This window comes from Dasypus novemcinctus, chromosome 12 (genome assembly GCF_030445035.2).
Source record: "Dasypus novemcinctus isolate mDasNov1 chromosome 12, mDasNov1.1.hap2, whole genome shotgun sequence".
NCBI classification, from domain to species: Eukaryota; Metazoa; Chordata; class Mammalia; order Cingulata; family Dasypodidae; genus Dasypus; species Dasypus novemcinctus.
In genome coordinates, this window is record NC_080684.1 from 5925575 (window position 1) to 5942217 (window position 16643).

Below are 16643 nucleotides of genomic sequence, written 5' to 3' on the forward strand. Positions count from 1 at the left end.
TTGTTTCTTTGGATCTAAAGTGAGTCTCTTTACTATTACATAGATATTCAAAGCATTTTTTTTAATTCATTTTTAAAAAATATTACATTCAAAAAATATGAGGTCCCCATGCACTCCCCCCAACCCCCCCACCCGACCACTCTCCCCACAGCAACACCCTCCCCCATCATCATGACACATCCATTGCATTTGGTGAATACATCTCTGAGCATGACTGTACCTCATGGTCAATGGTCCATATCATAGCCCACACTCTCCCAAGTTCCACCCAGTGGGCCATGGGAGGATCTACAATGTCTGGTAATTGTCCCTGCAGCACAACCCAGAACAACTCCAAGTCCCGAAAATGCCTCCACATCTCATCTCTTCCTCCCATTCCCCACAACCAGCAGCCACCATGGCCAGTTTTTCCACACCAATGCCACATTTTCTTCGATTACTAACCACAATAGTTCATGAATAGAATATCAGTAAGTGCACTCTAATCCTTACTCTATTCCTCCATCCTGTGGGCCTTGGGTTGGTTGTGTCCATTCCACATCTATGTCAAGAGGGGGCTTAGATTCCACATGGATGCTGGATGCAATCCTCCTGCTTTCAGTTGTAAGCACTCTTGGCTCCATGGTGTGGTGGTTGACATTCTTCAACTCCATGTTAGCTGAGTGGGGTAAGTCCAATAAACCAGAGTGTAGGAGCTGAAGTCTGTTGAGGCTCAGGGCCTGGCTATCATATGGTCAGTCCAGAGATTCAGATCCCCTAGATATATCTTAAACCCCAGCACCAACTACAATTCTGGTAAAGTAACAGGAAAGGCTTGTGAAAAGAGATCCCATCTGAGTCCAGCTGCATCACGCAGAAATACCAACTCCAAAGAAGGGCCAACTGATATGGCAGTGAACTCCATCTGCCATGACCATAAAATCTGTGGGTCTCTGTAGCCCTTAAAAGAACCAATACCTGGGGTTGTATCTACTTTATCTGTCTCTGAGACTCTGCTCAGGTGTGCATAAGGGCAACCCCTCTGATAACCTCCAGGCTCTTTTTTAGATACTCATAGCCATATAAACTCATGTGTCCTTTCCATTTCCCCCTTGATTTAGGTCAAAAAGCATTTTTAACTCCTGCTATTATATTCTGCTGGTCCGAGTTGAACCTTTTATTCAAGGTCATTTTGTAGTTAACGTCATCAGTTGGTACTTGGTAGTGATCCCTCGGCACCAGGGAGTCTCATCCCCGGGAGTCATGTCCAATGCTAGGGGGAAGGCAGTTCATTTACATGCTGAGTTTGGCTTCACAAGACTGGCCACATTTGAGCAACATGGAGGCTCTCAGGACGGAACTCAGGCACACTGCTGCTCTAGGCCTTGTTTTTATTTCAGGTGCACAGGCTCACAAGCATAGTCATTAGTATCAAGGGCTCACTGTTGGACCCTCATTCCTTCCTGGTCCTTGCCGTTGCACCTGGGGGACTGCTGCTGCTCCCCTAGGGACTGCAACAGAGCCCCCCCCCCCAGCCAGGAACACATCAACCCCCCAGCTGTTGTTTTTAATTGTTTCCACTATGAAAATATCCAAACATTTCCATGCACCCCGGACACATGCCCTGTAGAACTCCCTGTCAACCATATGTCCCCGGTCAATAACATCCCATACCAGTATTCCTCCGCTGCCATTGTTGAACCACTCTGTGATCCAAAACTTCCTGAAAAATGAAGCCCAATATAATGCCAGGTTGCCTTAATAGTAAAATGGAATATAGCGATGAGTTTAAAGATTAGATATAGAATATATATCAATTTGGAAAAATTCTACATTGTATCTTTTTCTTTTCTTTTTTCTAATTATTAAGCTTATCTTCACAAGAGTTTTAGATCACAGTAATTCATATATACCATATACAGTACTCCCACATATCCAACATAAAAACTTTTCCCTTCCACAGCAATAATCTTTTAACATATTCATACCATATTTACTGAAACTGATGTACAGATATTGAGACAATAGCTTTCAAACAAGGTAACATTTGTGTTTACATTGTGGTTTATACTTTAGGTTATACAATTTTCTCAATTTTTAGTTATCCTATGTTTTACATTATGATTTATATTTTAGCCTATTGGCCTCTATATATTTTTGGTGTAATTTTACATGTTTTATATCCATCCTTGTGTACTCTTGTGGAACACTTCTATTGCCCTCACAGTTACGTTGCTTCCATCTATTCAATACCTATTTCCCCCTTCCCTTAGGGCCCAAAGTGACAGTCAATCTTCATTTCTTGAAGAGCCATGTTCAGAGATACTTGCAACAGTGTTGAGGGCTTGACATGTTCAACTGCCCTAATGCCCTGGGAACCACCATTTCTCTTGAGAGATACAGTTCCCTCTATTTGATGGCATCAGTCTTCCCCAGGATGTGGATATACCTTCACTCTCATTATATAGGTCTCTACCCCAATGATATAACCCACTGTGGCAAAATGAACATTCACATATTCCCTAGGAGTCTGTCCTGCATCAAATTATCCCCTTTAAGTATCTTAAACAGGTGACTTCCTTATTATATTTTTGAAAAGGTTTTCTCAGCATTATACTCTCAATGAACACCTGACAACCTCCTATGTTCATATGTTGCTCCACCCTCCCCCCAATTTCTTGGGCAATATTACCCATCTGCCCATCCCTAGCCCCCTCAAGCCCACAAAGCCCCACCAAAAGGTAACCCTATGCCCCCATTTTATCCCTTCCTTGTACACATACTTACCTCCAGCTTATCATAGATTTCACCCATGTAGATGTCAGCTTACATCCTTCCTCTACCCCCCGATTTCCTGTAAGCCTGTCATCCAGTCTCTAATTCTCGGAGGCAGCTTGGTTTACTTATTTCCTATCATTGAGGTCATGTAGTATTTGTCCTTCAAGGCCTGGGTTGCTTCACTCAACATAAGGTTCTCAAGATTCATCCCTGTTATCACGTGTGCTTGTAGTGTATTTGTTCTTAAAGCCGAGTGGTATTCCATTGTATGTATATCACATTTTATTTATCCATTCATCTGTTGATGGGCATTTGGGTTGGTTCCAACTTTTGGCGATAGTGAACAATGCTGCTATGAACATTGGTGTGCATATATCGGTTTGCGTCCTTGTTTTCAGTTCTACTGGGTATATACCCAGCGGTGGAATTGCTGGGTCATATGGCAAATCTATGGTTTGTTTTTTGAGAAACTGCCAAACTGTCTGCAAGAATGGTTGGATCATTCTGCATTCCCACCAGTAGTGGATGAGTGTTCCATTCCTCCACCTCCTCTCCAGCATTTGTATTCTTCTGTTTTTTTCAAAGCAGCCAATCTTACGGGAGTAAGATGGTATCTCTTTGTAGTTTTGATTTGCATTTCCCTGATAGCTAGAGATTTGGAACATTTTTTCATGTGCTTTTTAGGCATTTGTATTTCTTCTTTGGAGAAGTGTCTGTTTAAATCTTTTTCACATTTTTTAAATGATTGTTTATCTTACAAGTCTCTTATCTGATATATGGTTACCAAATATTTTCTCCCATTGAGTAGGCTTCCGTTTTACTTTCTTAACAAACTCCTTTGAGGTGCAGAAGGCTTTAATTTTGAGGAAGTCCCATTTATCTATTTGTTCTTTTGCTGCTCGTGCTTTTGGTGTGAAGTTCATAAAGCCATTTCCTATTACAAGGTCTTGTAGATGCTTCCCTACACTTCTTTCCAAAGTCTTTATGGTCTTGGCTCTTATATTTAGGTCATTGATCCATCTTGAGTTGATCTTTGTATAAGGTGTGAGATGGTAATCCTCTTTCATTCTTTTACATATGGATATCCAGTTCTCCAGGCACCATTTGTTGAATAGGCCGTTCTCTCCCAGTTGAGAGAGTTTGGTGGCTGTATCAAATATTATATGGCTATACATATGAGGTTCTATATCAGAACTTTCAATTCAATTCCATTGGTCTGTGTGTCTCTCCTTATGCCAATACCATGTTGTTTTCACTACTGTAGCTTTGTAGTATGTTTTGAAGTCAGGTAGTGTGATTCCTCCAATTTCATTTTTCTTTTTCAGTATGTGTTTGGCTATTCAGGGCCTCTTTCCTTTTCAAATAAATTTCATAGTTAGTTTTTCTAGTTCCTTAAAGAAGGCTGTGCTGATTTTTATTGGGATTGCATTGAATGTGTAGATCAGTTTTGGTAGGATAGATATCTTAATACTATGTAGTCTTCCTATCCATGAACAGGGAATATTCTTCCATTTATTTAGGTCTTCTTTGATTTCCTTGAACAGTCTTGTGTAGTTCTCTGTGTATAAGTTCTTTACCTCTTTAGTTAAAGTTATTCCCAGGTATTTGATTTTTTTATTGACTGTTGTAAATGGTATTTGTTTCTTGATTTCCTCCTGAGCTTGCTCATTATTGGTGTACAGAAATGCTACTGATTTTTGTGCATTGATCTTATAACCTGCGACCTAACTAAACTCATTTATGAGTTCTAGAAGCTTTGTTGTAGACCTCTCAGGGTTTTCTATGTATACAATCATGTGACTTGTAAATCATGAAATTTTGACTTCTTCCTTTCCTATTTGAATGCCTTTTACATCTGGTTCTTGCCTCAGTGCTTGAGCAAGTACTTCTAAGACAATGTTAAATAGAAGGGGAGAGAGTGGGCATCCTTGTCTTGTTCCTGATCTTAGAGGGAAGGATTTTAGGATTTCACCATTGTAAACGATGTTGTCTGTGGGTTTTTCATATATACTCTTTATCATGTTCAGAAAATTTCCTTGTATTCCAATCTTTTGGAGTATTTTTATCAAGAAAGGGTGCTGTATTTTGTCAAATGCTTTTTCTGCATCTATAGATATAATCATGAGATTTTTTTCCTTCAATCTGTTTATATGGTGTATTAGATTGATTGATTTTCTTATGTTGAACCATCCTTGCATACCTGGAATGAATCCCACTTGGTCATGGTGTATAATTCATTTAATGTGTTGTTGAATACAGTTAGCAAGTATTTTCTTGAGGATTTTTGCTTCTGGGTTCATTAGAGAAATTGGTCTGTAATTTTCCTTTCTTGTGGTGTCTTTGTTTGGCTTTGGTACTAGGGTAATGTTGGCATCATAGAATGAGTTCGGTAATGTTCCTTCTGTTTCCATTTTTTGGAAGAGTTTTAGCAGGCTTGGTGTTAGTTCTTTCTGGAATGTTTTGTAGAATTCACCTGTGAAGCGGTCTGGACCTGGGCTTTTCTTAGTTGGGAGGTTTTTAATGACTGATTCTATCTATTTGTGATTTTTTTTTGAGATCTTCAATTTCTTCTTTCATCAATATAGGCTGCTTATGTGTTTCTAGGAATTTGCCCATTTCCTCTGAATTGTCATTTTTGTTGGAATATAGTTTTTCAAAGTATCCTCTTTTGATAGTCTTTATTTCTGTGGGGTCAGTGGTGATATCTCCTTTCTCATTTCTTATTTTGTGTATTTTCATCTTCTCTCTCTTTTTCTTTGTTAGTGTTGGTAAGGGTTTGTCAATTTTATTGATCTTCTCAAAGAACTAGCCCTTGGTCTTGTTTATCTTTTCAAGTGCTTTCTTATTTTCTATTTCATTTAGTTTTGCTCTTATCTTTGTTATTTCTTTCTTTCTTCTTCCTGTGGGGTTACTTTGTTGTTTTTTATCCTTATGTCTCCAAATGTGCAGTTAGTTCTTCAATTTTTGCTCTTTCTCCTTTTTTGATGTATGAATTTATGGCTATAAATTTCCCTCTCAGTTACTGCTTTTGCTGCATCCCATAAGTTCTGGTATGTTGTGTTATCATTATCATTAGTTTTCAGGTAGTTATTGATTTCTTTTGAGATTTCCTCTCTGACCCACTGTTCGTCTAAGAGTGTGCTATTTAATTTCCATATCTTGGTATGAAATTTGGGCCTCTGGCCCTTGCAGATTTCCAGCTTCACTCCACTGTAGTCAGAGATATTATTTTGTATGATTTCGATATTCTGAATTCATTCAACCTTTCTTTCTGGCCTAACATATGGTCTATCTTGGAGAATGATTCATGTGCACTTGAGAAGAATGTATATCCTGCTGTATTTGGGTGTAATGATCTGTATATGTCTATTAGATCCAGCTCCTCTAATATACTGTTCAAATATTTTGTTTCTTTAGTGATTCTCTTTTGAGATGTTCTGTCCAAAGTTGATAGTGGTGTATTAAAAACTACCACTATAATTGTAGAGGCATCTATTCTTTCACTTAGTTTTTCCAGTGTTTCCCTCACATATTTGGAGGTGCCCTTGTTAGGAGCATAAATATTTATGATTGTTCATTCTTCTTGAGAGATTGTCCCTTTCACTAATATGTGGTATCCTTCTTTGTCTCTCTCAATTGTTTCACATTTAAAGTCCATTTTGTCTGATATTAATATAGCTACTCCTGCCTTTTTTTGGTTATTGTTTGCTTGTATGATTGTTTTCCAACCATTTACTTTCAGCTTCCATGAATCCCTGGGTCTAAGATGTGTTTCTTGTAGACAGCATATAGATGGGTCATATTTCCTTATCCAATGTCCCACTCTGAATCTTTTGATAGGTGAGTTTAATCCGTTGACATTCAGTGTTATTCCTTTCAAGGAATTATTTATGTTAGCCATATTTTGATTGGACTTGTGTTTGTCATATTTTGTTTGTATTTTTTTCCTTCTCTTTCTGTCTTTTTTGTTGCTCTTACACTCTCCTCCAGCTCTGCCGGTCCTGTTTTTTCCTTTCTTCCTGCAGAACTCCCTCTGGTATTTCTTGAAGGGGAGGTTTCTTGTTGGCATACTCTTTCAGTTTGTTTATCTGTGAATATTTTGAACTCTCTATCACTTTTGAATGCTAGTTTAGCTGGGTAGAGTATTCCTGGCTGGAAATTTTTTTCTTGTAGTACCTTGACTATATCATACCACTGCCTTCTTGCCTCCATGGTTTCAGTTGAGAAATCAGCACTTAATCTTTTGGAGCCTCCCTTGTATGTGATGGTTTTCTTTTCTCTTGCTGCTTTTAGAATTTTCTCTTTTTCTTGAACACTGGATAATTTGAAAAGTATATGTGTTGGGGTGGGTCTGTTGGGGTTTATGATGTTTGGGGTTCATTGTGATTCCTGGATATGTACATCTGTCTCTCTCAGTAGATTTGGGAAGTTTTCAGCTATTATGTCTTGCCACACCCCTTCTGTCCCCTTTCCCTTCTCTTCTCCTTCTGGGATGCCTATAATACGTATGTTTGTGCATTTTGCATTGTCATTCAGGTCCCTAAGTCCTAGCTGGATTTTTTCCACCTTTTTATCGATCAATTGTAGTATCTCTTTGATTTCCCATGTACTGTCTTCCACATCGCTAATTCTCTTCTCTGCCTCTTCTAATCTGCTGCTATTTGCTGTGAGTGTATTTTTGATTTCTTGAACTCTGGTGTTCATTCCCATCATATCTGTTATCTCTTTGCATATGTCTGCAATTTCCTCTCCAAGTGTTTTCTTCATATTGTTAAACTCTTCCTTTACTTCATTAAGTTGGTCTCTAATATATGTTCTGAGATCTTTAATGACTTGTCTGATGTTCTGCTCCCCTTCCTGGTTTTTAGTTTGTTCATTGGATTCAGCCATGTTTTCCTGATTATTGGTTTGGTTTGTAGTTTTTTGTTGCTGTCTGGTCATCATTTTATCTTGACGGGTTTAATCACTTCCTTAGCTTCTTTGTCTAGTCTTGGGGATTAATTAGCTGTTGTTCTTGCATAAGTGTTATATCTTCTCCTTGTCACTTTCTTCTTCTTATTCTAATTTCTTGTTGCTGGCTGAGTTCACTTTAAAGGAAAATATTAGGGCCATGGAAAGACAATTGTGTAAGAAAGGACAATGTGTAAAGTAGTATTGGTAATAAATGTTAACAGAGCCACAATATGAGATCTGGGAGAATGGATATTAGATTCATGTAAGTTGTGTAGTTATAGCAGTAAGTAGAGTACCTATAATGAGATAGTCAACTGAATATGTGGAGGAATATAGTATGAATTTAAAAGCCAGTGTTTTCATGAGAAAGGGAAAGAGAAAAGAAAGACAATAGTATCAAGAGTAGATAAAAGACAGAAAACAAAACAAAGGTATTAGCAATTAAATGTTAGACAATTTGAGGACCAAAGAAAGGGGGGTGGAATGTAGGAGAGACAGTAGATGATGGAAGATAGGAAGATGTGGGGGAAAGGGGGTAGTGTGGGTGATCAAAATCAGTTCACACAGAAACGAGGAAATGGAGAATGAGGAAACCCAGCAAATGTAAGGCGTTCCCTGCAGCACCTATTGTATAAATAAGATAAAATAGAATAAGAAGAAAAAGAGAGAAAAGGAAAAAAAAGGGGGGTGGGCAGAGAAAAGGGAGGGAAACAAGCAAGTAAGAGAAAAGAAGAAAGGAAAAAAAAAACCTAAATAAACGAAAAAGGACCTTGGGGTATACAATGGGAGAAAAGACTAGGAGATAATGAAATATTAGCAACCAAGACAATAAAAAAAAAAAAAAAACACAAACGCTGAAGGCTAGGACAATCAAGGACCTCAGATGGGCCTCAGGGTGTGGTGGATTCAGGGATGGGAAGTCTGCGATATTGCAGACTCAAGAGGTGTGAGTCTCTGATGTGTGGGCCACCAGGGTTTAGGGGACACAGACCAGTTATCAGGGAGTCTGGGAGCACCACAGTGCAACACAGCCTTCAGGGATCCCCGCAGCTGGGTGCCAGCCCTACGAGGGGGGTCACATCCACAAACTCTGACCTCTGTGTCAGAATCCCAAAATTCCCCCTCTCACAAGGGTCTCTTCTGTCACTGTCTCACCAAGTTGACTTCAGGACACCTCCCGCCCTGCAAGCCCCCTATGCAGCCTGCTGGGGGTGCCGCTGTACTACAGACAATTCGGGGACTGCTGCAGATGGACTGCCAGCCCAATGGTGAGGGGCTCTAGCCGGAAGCTCTGATCTCTGTGTCAGAAACCCAAAATTCCATGTCTCGCAAAAATCTCCTCCATCTCTTTCTCACCAAATCGGCTTCCAGTCACCTTCCGCTCTGCAAGCCCCTGAAACAGCCTTCTGGGGATGCCTCTGTATTACAAACAATTCAAGGACCTCCACAGATCGGCCGCCAGCCCTACGGGGAGGGGCTCTAGCCGGAAGCTCTGATCTCTGTGTCAGAAACCCAAAATTCCACGTCTTACAAAAATCTCCTCTGTCTCTGTCTCACCAAATCGGCTTCTATACACCTCCTGCCCTGCAAGCCCCCAAATAGCCCACTCAGAGCTTAGGAATTCCACAGCACAGCAAAGCCTCCAGGAATTGCCGCTACCATGCCGCCTGCTCCAGGGGGAAGTGTCCTGTGCGCAGCCCTGATCTCCATAAAAGAGACCCAAAATTCTACTTTTTACACAAATCTTCTCTGTCACCATCCCACTAAATCAATGTCCAGACACCTCCTGCCCCACAAAACCCTGAAACAGCCTGGTCCAGAAAAATTCCAACCCTGCTCAACTGCTTCTTTGCAGGAGAGATTATAAGGTGCACTCACTCAGACTCCATCTTGCCCCGCCTCCCTCTCAAAGTAATTTTTTAAAAAATACTTTCTGCCAACATGTGTCTTTTGATTGGTGAGTTTAATCTATTTTTTTTAATTTTTTAAAGTTACTTAGAATACATAAATATTACGTTAAAAACATAGGGTTTTCCTGTATGCCCTATTCCCTACACTTACCACATTTTTCCCCATTAATAACATTTTTCATTATTGTGGTGTATTTGTTATAATTGATGAACGCATTTAGGAGCATTGCTTCTAAGCATGGATTATATTTTACATTGTAATTTACACTGTCTCCCACACAATCTTAAATGTTATATCAAGATATATAGTGACCTGTATCTGTCATTGCAGTGTCATTCAGGGCAATTCCCAAGTCCCAAGAATAACCCCATATTGAACCTGTTTTTCCCTCTCCCTGCATATAGAACCTCCAGTGGCCTCTGTCTCCACATCAGTGGTATAAATTTTTCCGTTGTTAGAATCACAACTAGTCTATAGTAGGATACCTGTAAGTCTACTTTAGTCCATAGTTCTTTTCCCAGTCCTGAGGATCCTGGGATGGTGATGCTCATTCCACCTCTAATTGGGAGGGGGCTTCACTCCCAGGGAGCAGATGGATGGGACTCTCTTGCTTACAGTTGTAGACTCTCTACATTCCTTGGGATGATTGTTGCCCATCTTCACCTCCTTGTTACTTGTACTGGGTGAGTCCAGTGAACCTGTAGAGTAGGTGTTTGCAGCTCTGTTGTGATTCAAAGCCCAGCTGGGACATGGACAGCCCAAAGATTTAGGTCTCTTGGAAGTTTATCTTATAAGCTATTTATTTTGAAGCCATTACTTTGAAAAGCAGGATTTATTTAGGCATTGTAAATTCATTTCTTGTACATCTTGTACTGTTTACCCCTCATTTCCTCCATTGGTGCCTTCTTTTGTGTGGAGTTGATCTTTTGTAGTGAAACAGTTTGATCCCATTCTTATTTATTTTTCTGTATTTTTTAGATAATTTCTTTGTGGGCTTATAGTGGAGTTTATATTTAACATCACAAATTAATAATAATTCTTGAGTTGACTAGAACTTACTTTCAGTTTCAACAGTAATAATAAACTAAAAGTTAATAATTAAATACATATAAACAAAATTTATTTCAGAAATGAATTACATTTTAAGATGTTTAACTGAAAATACCTTTGAAACTAATTGATTCTGAAAATACATGCACATTTAAAGGTGATGACTACATTTTGGCAAGATGATGGCATTTGTTCCCTTTCAGAACAAGAAGTTACTATAGGGATAAAAAGCAATAATCAGATGCAGAATGAAATAGAACAGGACAGGTGCAATAGAGGTAGTGAGCACAAAGACCCATATTTAACAGTGGGAGAAATATGGAACCAGGAAACACCCAGAAGTAAGCTGCCATATTTATGAGCATTTTACAGAAACAACAGGAGAGACAGTTCTGTAAGGTAGGAAAAGCGATTCTGAATCATACTACTACCTACAAAGTCAAGGAAAAAAACAAGTAAAATGACCAATAGAAAAAATAGTCATGTCACAAAGGGAATACAGGACAAAAAAGGAGTAAGTGCCTAGTAATAACCCTACAAAGAGAAAAAAGCTTCATCTTGGTGACTTTATACTGTACTTTTAAAAAACAAGTTATAAGGCATTACAAAAATGAAGCAAGATATGAAAAGACACCAGGTAAGAAATACTCAAAAAATGAAGGAACAAATGTGAGGAAAGAACATGAAAAGAAAGGAAAAATTACTTTTAAATGTAATGTAAGCTAGAATAAATACAGTGAATGAGGGAAACGGACTTTGGCCCAGTGGTTAGGGCGTCCGTCTACCACATGGGAGGCCCGCGGTTCAAGCCCCGGGCCTCCTTGACCCGTGTGGAGCTGGCCATGCGCAGTGCTGATGCGCGCAAGGAGTGCCGCCCCACGCAGGGGGTCCCGCGCGTAGGGGAGCCCCACGCGCAAGGAGTGCACCCATAAGGAGAGCCGCCCAGCGCGAAGGAGGGAGCAGCCTGCCCAGGAATGGCGCCGCCCACAATTCCCGTGCCGCTGACGACAACAGAAGCGGACAAAGAAACAAGAAACAAGACGCAGCAAGGAGACACAGAAAACAGACAACTGGGGGAGGGGAGGGGAATTAAATAAATAAAAATAAATCTTTAAAAAAATACAGTGAATGATAAAGCCATATTTGAAATGAATAGAAGGTGAAAAGAGAAAGAAATATTTGAGAAATTAACAGAAATTGTAAAAGATTTGAGAAGATGTGTCAAAAGTTAGTGATAGGTACAGAAGAGCCAATATGTGAATAACTGGAGTCCATGAAAAGACAAAACCAAAGTAGAGTACTGAAACGAATTTTTAAAATGTCATTTTCTTCTGGAAGTAGAAAATGCTTTGAAGCTGCTTCTTAAAAGCGCATACTGAGCAGTGAATGAGAATGAATTTTATGGCAGTATATGTTCTAGTAAAATTGATGGGCTTTAAAGAAAAAGAAAAATCCTTTGTGCATTTAGGTAAAAGCCAGTGGCGTAATAGAAAGAAAATTACAATCCCATCAAGGTTTTGGAAAACAGCACGTCGTGTCAGCCCTCTTCTCCAAATTAAGGAGCCCTCAGGGGCGGCTGAGCAAACTAAGGGCTTGGGTGGAAAGGGTTTCTGTCCCCTGGTGGAAGTTCTCAGGACATCCTTCACTTTCTGTGCCTACTTCTACCAGCTAGTTCTTATCTCCACATTCAAGGTCACATAAAGTATTAATAGCAGCTACCTAGTGTTCCCCTGAGTTTTGCTGGATTTCCTGAAATGCCAAAAAGAAAGCTAGAAAAGCAGAGGATTCCATTTGCACTTGTTTCCCTCCACATTTCCTCTTCTTTCTCTTCATCTTTTGTTTTTTTTTTTTAAGATTTTAAAAAATTTATTTCTCTCCCTTTCCATCCCACCCCGCCAGTTCTCTGGTCTCTGTGTCCATTTGCTGTGTGTTCTTCTGTGTCCACTTGTATTCTTGTCAGCAGCACCAGGAATCCGTGTCTCCTTTTGTTGCGTCATCTTGCTGAATCAGCTCTCCGTGTGTGCAGCGCCACTCCTGGGCAGGCTGCAAGTTTTTCATGTGGGGCAGCTCTCCTTACAGGGCGCACTGCTTGTTCACGGGGCTCCCCTTCCAGGAGGACACCCCTGTGTAGCACAGCAATCCTTGCTCACATCAGCACTGTACTTGGACCAGCTCACCACATGGGTCAGGATGCCCTGGGTTTGAACCTTGGACCTCCCATGTTGTAGGCAGATGCTCCATCTGTTGAGCCAAGTCATCTTCCCTCTTCATGTTTTCTCACTTCCCAGATCTCTTCTCTTGAATTTAGTACAGGATAATTTCTGGAACCACATTGTCCTGGAACAGTGTTGACAGCTGGGGGAGGGATGGAAGGAAACATTTATGCATCTCCTAGTGACGCAGTGCAGGAAAACACCTGTGTGGCCTGAATAAAGTTCACAGGGAGGGGCATGTGTAGAGCTTGGGGCACAGGGCGGGCTGTCTTACTGGAGCTGTGGGTTTTGAGAAAGCAGGGAGCCCTGGGCCCTGTGGTCCAGAGACGCTGTGGTGGGCCTGGTTCATTCCAGGAGAGCAGGTCAGCAGAGGGGGAGAGCCAGGGTGTGAAACAGGCCAGTCAGTAACCCCTTCCCCAAGTCCTCCAGAAACCCTGCCAGGCCTTGGGAAGTGTTGTGGGGCAGCTGGACAGCACTTTCTCTCAAATGGGAGCCAATTCAGTTTTATTCCTAATCCTGGAATTTTGAATTTGGGTGAAGAGTGGAGTCTAGAAGTGAGTTCAAGGATATGCCTCCCACTGCCTGGCTCCAGGACACACACTCACACCCCCTCCCCTGCCCCCACATTCACCAGCACAGCACACAGGCTTACACCTAGAGACTCCCATCCCTGCCCACAGAATCCACGCCAGCTTACAGGAACACCGATGCTTACAAGAACTGTAGTTCTTTACAGGAAAATCACTTTCTCTAACCATACCCCAATCCTTGTTTCTTCCAGGAGATGGAACCAGAATGGTTCTCCAGGATGCTCTGATTTTCTTGTGCAGATTTTTCCTCGGAAGTGAGTGAATCCTGGGAAGTGGATGTGGCTCAGGTGATAGGGCCTCTGCCTTCCTGCCATATGAAGAGGACCTGGATTTTATCCCTCTGGCCTCCCAGTAAAAAAGAAGAAGAGAAAGCATGCCTGTGTGGCGAGCCAGTGCCCGCGTGGCCAGCCCAGAGTCTGTGCGGTGAGCTGAGCACCGATGCGAGTGCCTGTGTGGTGAGCCTTGTACCCGCACGGTGAGCCGAGTGCCTGTGTGGCAAGCGCCACATGGCGAGCCGGTGCCCGCACAGCAGGGCAGTGCCTGCATGGTCACCCCAGTGCCTGCACAGTGCTCTGAGTGCCCCCACAGTTAGCCAAGTGCCCGTGTGGTGAAGAAGTACCCACGTAAGTGAGTCATGCAGCAAGATGATGATGCAACAACAATGAAAAGTGAGTTAATCTAGAATCCATACTGTTCTGGTTTCTCTTAGAGTAATGCCTAGTTGCCCAAATGAAAACTCTTTGAGAATTGGACCCTGCTGTGCACTCTTTGCTCAGATGCTTTTCTCTTGGTGCTTTAGAAGAACAGATGGGATATGGTGGTCAAGTCAAAGGCCCTGTAACGAAGTGTGGGGACACTTGTGGAAGGGCACATGCTTTGCTTGGGCATACATCTCCCAAGTCCATTTTGCTTTGTGAGTCCAAAATTCTTAATCAGTGAAGGAAAAACTTTGCTGAGATAAAGACCCCTACCAAGTAGTTTATAATCTGCTGCTACTTTTTGTGGGTGCCCTTTTCAAAAAGGGGTCAGTTTGAAGATGCCCCCACTTGACACTCTCCTCTTCTAGGAAATTGTATATGTCAAATATACTGTACATAATTAGATATCCTTATCTGAAGTCAATGGAAAGAGAAAGAAACAAAAAAGATAAGATTTGTATCTTAGACACAGAAGAGCAACCCCACCTCAGCATCAGATGGGGCCACCACATCTTCCTGGTCATTAGGAAGCTACACCATCATTTACTATTTGGGAGCTCAGAGGACATAGAGTATCTCTGACTCATTAGTGTTTAACCATGAATTGCTGAGGGAACATTCTGGCCTTGGACAAGAGGGTAGACTGTGTAGAGTTTTTGGTATAACTCTGTGTTAAGTCATTTCCCTCATATCTCTCCTGAGTCAGATGAGGAAAGGCACTGGGGGCTGTGCCGGGGCTCCCAGGGCACAGAACAAAGACAAAAGGGAAAGTCATGGTGTCGTCCACCTTCCTCAGTGTCAGTCTAGGCTCTGCCCACACTGATGGGCATGTCTCTAAGAATAAAATGTGATTTTCAGAGTAGGGAGGGAGCCAGAGACTTGAAGCTGGGGGTGAGATGAGAGAGGAAGCCCAGGAACCTGGCAGGAAGGCCCGTCCCTGCCTCCCTCCACTCCCTGGTCCTGGGAAGAGCTTCAGCTCATTGGTCCTGATCCCACTCAGTCCAGCCCCTCCTAGGCTCCCTGAAGGACCGACCTGGTTCTGGCCTCACACTCCCTGCCTCACCGCCTTTGCCTTCTCTCCTGATGACTACTGAGCCCTCAGATCTCAGGTGTTTCTGTCGTAGAGGCACATTCATTAACTTTTCTTGGGAAGGGCACTCAGCTTTCAACTGTCCCATGAAGTACCATGACTCTTGATGAAACACTTTGTGCTTCACCTGTTTATGTGATTTCAGCATTTTCCAAGGGAGAGGAACTCACTTGGCCTGCATTCCTGCAAATGCACAGACGCTGGACCCTGGGACCCATTCTCTATCTCCATATCTTTGTGTGTACATATAAAATATGGCCAGAAGAGCTATAGATCAATACCAACAAGAAATTCCAAGGCATTCAAATTAATTCATCATTGTAGGTCAGTGATATTACTCCATGGTAGAACTCATAATTTATTTTAATGTTCTCATCACTTAGAATTTCTACTTACACAAACAGTAAAAATATTAACAATAAATGACAGAAGCCCATTCTGTGCAGTGTGAAGGGTAGGAATGGCATAGTTTAAGTATGTCAGTCCTGTAATTTTGCATGTGCGTATACTGTGTGAGACAGGAAGCTCTTAGAGGCTATCAAGTTGGATGAACTGAAACTCCTGAATCAGGCATAGGTTTCCCACAAGCAGATCGGGTGTAGAGGGACGAACAGCTTGAGACATGAACCCAATTTATTAAGCAGGTCCTAGTGTGTCAGCATTAGACTGTTGGAATGGGTTTTCTGGATATGGGGAAATGGGTGAGATGACCATGAGTGGCCTGCAAGGATCTGGCACATGGAGTGGGAAAGGGGATTGAGAGACTCTGGAGTCACTGATGAGGAGACAGGGAATATGATGTCCACAAGACAGTCATGTCTTCCTGGAGACAAAGTAGACAATGTCTTGGTGGTCAGGGTGGTGGCAGAGGCCGTGCCATCACTGGGAAGGGGCCCATGGGGAGGGAGCATGGGACAGAGAGGAAGGATTATGGGTTTGGGGATCCCAGTGCTAATTCTGGAAGGAGCAGTTGAGGAAGCAGATTCTTACAGCCACTTGCCTGGGCTTCATGAAGGCACTGTACATATATCAATCAGAGTGAAGAAAGTGATGGGGGTGTTCCTAGGAGAGGAAACACTGGGCCCTGCCAGGAGCCCTCCTTCTCATCACACTCTCCCCATCTGTCCTCCCTGACCTGTAGCCTGGATGTCAGCACCTTGTCCTGCACTGGGAGCCAGTCCCAATGCATAGAAGAAGCAGGAATGCTCCCTCACACATTAAGTTAAATCGAGTAAATCATAATGGAGATTTATTTAGTGTGAAAACTTACAGCGCTGAGGCTGTGAAGTGTACAAATGAAAGCACCAGCAGAGATGCTTTCTCACCAGTGTCAGCACTGGTGACCCTCAGGTCCTGCCCCATGGCACAGCTGGCTGCCTGT